The sequence below is a fragment of the Carlito syrichta genome, unplaced genomic scaffold (assembly GCF_000164805.1).
Source record: "Carlito syrichta isolate Samal-C Ts95f unplaced genomic scaffold, Tarsius_syrichta-2.0.1 Scaffold270980, whole genome shotgun sequence".
In the NCBI taxonomy this organism is placed as follows: Eukaryota; Metazoa; Chordata; class Mammalia; order Primates; family Tarsiidae; genus Carlito; species Carlito syrichta.
In genome coordinates, this window is record NW_007215076.1 from 347428 (window position 1) to 352092 (window position 4665).

Below are 4665 nucleotides of genomic sequence, written 5' to 3' on the forward strand. Positions count from 1 at the left end.
GCTCAAAGCCAAACACAAGAGACACAAGATGGTTAAAAAAAAAAAAAGTGACTTTATTTCAAAACCCGGCAGATGGGGAAATGGCTAGCTCACACCTCAGACAGACCAAGCCCCCTCCCCTAAAAGGAGTAAAGACACTACCATGGAAATAAGTAGGAAAAAAAGAACAGAATTACTCACTTTTTAAACACTAAAAGACAAATTTCACTATGATAAAATGCAAAATACACACCTCTTGACCTTCAGAAATCACTTAGCCATCTGTCTCAGCAGAGGGTCTTTCTCCCTTCACTCTGCCCACTGTATTCCTTTAAGGAGAGTCATAGTCCACCCTCTCTCATAGATTAGCGTTCACTCCCATGAGATTTAAAATGCAAACTTTAATCTTTAAGATTCTGCAGATAAGGAACAGTCCTCTTTGAGGATCCCAAAATGAGAATTATTCGCATAAGGATGAAATGAGTTACTGTAACCCATTGGAAAGTGCTTATACCTTTGTGTATGAGTGTGAGTGTGTGTGTTTGTGTGTGTGTGTATGCGTGTGTGTGCGCGCACTCGCTGTGCAAAGTGGGTGTGTGTTGTGTTCTTTAAATCCTGGAATTACACTGCATTATTGAATTCAGATAGTTTCTAAGCATCTGATTCCAACACAGAAGCACATTTTTTTTTTAATGTTCCACAACCAGTGGTAAACATGCATTATACTCCAAGGATTTTGATCAATTCCATTATACATCAAGGATCTATGCATGCAACATAAAAAAAGAAAAGGGTTCTAGAAAAGAACTAGCCTGATTTTCCTTGTCCATCTATAGCAATCATGTGTAATTAACTGAGCACAATATACCAGGAACTCAGTGCAAAACAGTCATGAACTCACTGAGCCTCTCATCATGAGGAAGTTTCTATTGTTATTGCCACTTAATAGCTGGGGCTCACAGAGGGGTTCCAGTGACTTGCCCAGCACCATACAGCTAGCCCAATGCTGAGACAGGATTATAAATGAGGCTTGCATAGCTCTGAGGATACTGGTCTGATCGTTATGCTGTAGTCTCCCACGCTTTATAACTATTTTTTCCCTATTCTTGTTACGTGCAAATAAAAAATAATATGTATGCCTACCTTGGCCTTTTTGAGGTCCTAGGTATGACCTGAAGCCTGAGCCACAGCTTAACCCAAGAGCATGAAGCACCAGGTCATGGTATGACCCCCCGCAACCCCTCTCCCCCACCCCTCTCCCCTCTCCAGGTTTTTCACTGATATACGATACAGACGCATTCATGCCTTTTAAGAATCTGTACAGGTAGGGGAGGACCCCTTGTTCTCAGAAGTCTTTGGTCTCTTGGCTAACTTCAGAATCCACTTTTCATTATTTTGCTGCACTGCCTCCCACCAAAGGAGCAGGGCGGCACTGGCTTGCATTCAAATGCCACCGTTGCTAATACACAGTGGGATTTTCTATACTTGAGTCATATTCAAGATATAAATTATATAAGGCAACTGCTCTATATTCTGAGTGTTTAGAAATGTAGTTATTTGTTTCAAAGAGTGTTTATTATGATTTATATATAAAGGTTTACTGAGTTGCCACATCATCACTTTTCCCAACATTTTTGCATGTAGCCTTAAGCAAAATCCATGGCCTCCCTAAAACTAGCTAAATCTAAGGGCTAGAAGACCATCCCAAAGATGAGAAGACTAAAATTCCTAACACTGCCTTTGTGTTGCTGAGTAGACCTGGCTCTATCTGCCTGCAATTATCATCTGTTTCTCTGAGATATAGCCTGACTTGGTCATAGTTTACACCTTTTGTTTTTGTTCTGTGTTTTTATGGCACTTTGCAGGGAAGTTAAGAGAGGCCGTAATACTCTTGTTTCTCTTCAGATCATATAAATCTTTTGCCTTTTCCTAAAGATTTTCGTGAAGAGGAACAATTCTGAGCCTTAACCCAATTTTTTGAGGCCTTGCACCTGCAAGGCTAACAAAGTTGTGGGGGAAAAGAAAAGAGAGAGAAGAAAGGCTACAGTAAGGGTTGCTAACCAGAGCCCCCTTCCAAAGCACAGCTTGGCTGACCCTTTGCTAGTCCTGTGAAACAGCCAGATATTGAATTAGAAGGTTCCTGGAGTTGCTACCAGGGCAGTGGCATCTTCCCATCTCCCTCCCTCCCACTCCTACCATGCTCATTTCTCACTGTCTTCAGGAAGGCAAGGAGGTCTAGACGTCTAGATATAAGTGTCTGAAAAAGACTCTCAGGCCTATATCCCCAGGAGAAAAAAAGAAGGGTTATCTAGACTGGTTGCAAAAAAAAATTCTGTACTCCTTCCATATGTTCATTCACAGCCGAGAGTGACCCCAGCTGTATGGTTTTCCTTGTGGCCCCTTCTCTTCCCTGTGGCTCGAATTAACCACAACCCATTCGGGTCTTGGCTCCTTACCACAGTGCTCTTCTGGGTGCTCAGCTGGGTGAGGCCCCACCCTGAAAAGTCCCTGCTGTCACTGTACCCTCCCTCTCGTGAGGTCTCAAACATCTGGGAACTTCTGCTCTTGCAGTGGGGCACAGAGAGATGATCTGTCTCAGCTCCTGGAAACCCACCTCTGAAGGTTAGAGGCTACCATTGTGACAACTCCTCCCACCACCATCCTCTCCCCAGAGTCAGTTGTTCTAGCCCCTGACAGGCCTTCAGGTTTTTTTTTTCCCCTCCTCTGTATTTGGCAGTTGAGGGAAATGACCTCAAAATGATACATTAATTTAAAGCCCACGGGAGCTTGGGGTATCTCAGCCCACTCAGGATCCCTTGCAGGAGGAGTCAAGTTCAATTTTACCATCCCAGGGGGGAAACAGTAACCTCCTTTGGCAGAAAGCTAGCCATGAGCAAGAAGTTTGAACAAAGTCAGGAGTAGAAAAGGAGGAGGAAAGATGGCCCTGGAAAAATCTAGATATTGCTGTTGAATATTCAGTAGTTAAAACATTTTTTAATTTGGATTTTTATGGATGGATTAATAAGGGAAGAATATTAAAAAGTAAAGAGTACAGCTGGGTAGTTGAAATTCTCTCAGGGTGGGGCCCAGCAATTTCTATTTTCACAAGCCCTCCTGTTTTTGATGCATGTGCAAGTTTGAGAACAACTGATTTAGGGCCAAGCAATCACCTGATTTTAGCCACTGTATGCATCTTTTCTGAGGAGTATTGTTGCCTGTGGGAAAAAATGGAAATACTTTGAAAAATGTTTTTTTAAATTCTTCTTATCTTGATAGAGCATGTTCTTAATAGATTTCCTGAGAAATGGGAAATGTATTTTGATATCTAAAAATATCTTTATTCTATATTCCTCCTTGATGAATATGTCAGGATATAGAATTCTAGGTTGAAAATAACATTCATTAAGAAAACAACAAAAAAGAAAATAATATTTATTCTGAGATTTGAAGGAAAGCATTTCTTTCTTGCCTGTAGCTCACAAAGTAGCAGTTGAGAAATCTGATGCCATTGTTTTCCTGGACTTTTATAGGTGAGTTATATTTTCTGCCCTGGAACTTTTCTTTATGTCTAGTATTTTGAAATTTCACTGTGGTGGATCTTGGTATGGCTTTATTTTCATTCATTGTACTGGACACTTGATGGACTTATTAAATCTAAGGACCCATGTGTGGTGGCTAATTTTAGGTGTTAATTTGGCTAAATTAAGGGATATCTAGAAACTTGGGAAAGCATTATTTTTGAGTATGTCAGCGAAGGTACTTCCAGAAGAGACTGGTGTTTGAATAAGAGAAATGAATATGGAAAGTCCCCTCTTACCTAACGTGAAAGGCACCATCCAATTGGCTGAGGGCCCAGATAGAACAAAAAGGCAAAAGAAAGGTGAATTTGCTCTTTCTTTTCTAGAGTTGAGACACTCTTCTTCTGGCCTGAAACGTAAGAACTCCAGGTTATTCAGTCTTTGACTCCAAGACTTGCACTAGCAGTCCCCTCAGTTCTAAAGGCCTTCGGCCTTGGATTGAGAGTTATGCCATTGGCTTCTCTGGCTTCTGAGGCCTTCAGACTTGGACTGAGCTATGCTACTGGCTTCCCTGGTTCTCCAGCTTGCAGATAGCTTGGCAATGACTTCTCAGCCTCCAAAATTTTATGAGCCAATTCCTCTAATAAACCCCTTCTCATCTATCTATCTATATCTATCTATCTATCTATCTATCTATCTATCTATCTATCTATCTATCTATCATTTATCATCTATCTATCTAATCTATCTATCTGTAGATATCTCTCCTATCTATAGATATATTGGTTCTTTCTCTCTGGAGCGCTCTAACACAACATGTTCTTTAGTTTTGTTAAATTTTCTTTTTTTGAATTGGAGTCTCACTCCGTTGCCCAGGCTGGAGTGCAGTGGCATGCATGCTTACGGCCACCCCAGCGCTGACCTGCTGGGCTCAGGTGTACTTTCCGCCTCAGTCTTCCAAGTAAGCTGGAACTACAGACGCATGCTACCATGCCCGGCTAATTTTTTTGATTTATCGCAGAGATGAAGTCTCACCAAGTTGCCCAGACTGTTCTCAAACCCGTGGACTCAGGTAGTCACCTCACCTCAGTCTCCCAAAGTGCTGAGATTACAGGCTTGAACCACCATGCCCAGCCCTTCTTCTCTTTTTTAACAAAGAATTTCCTCT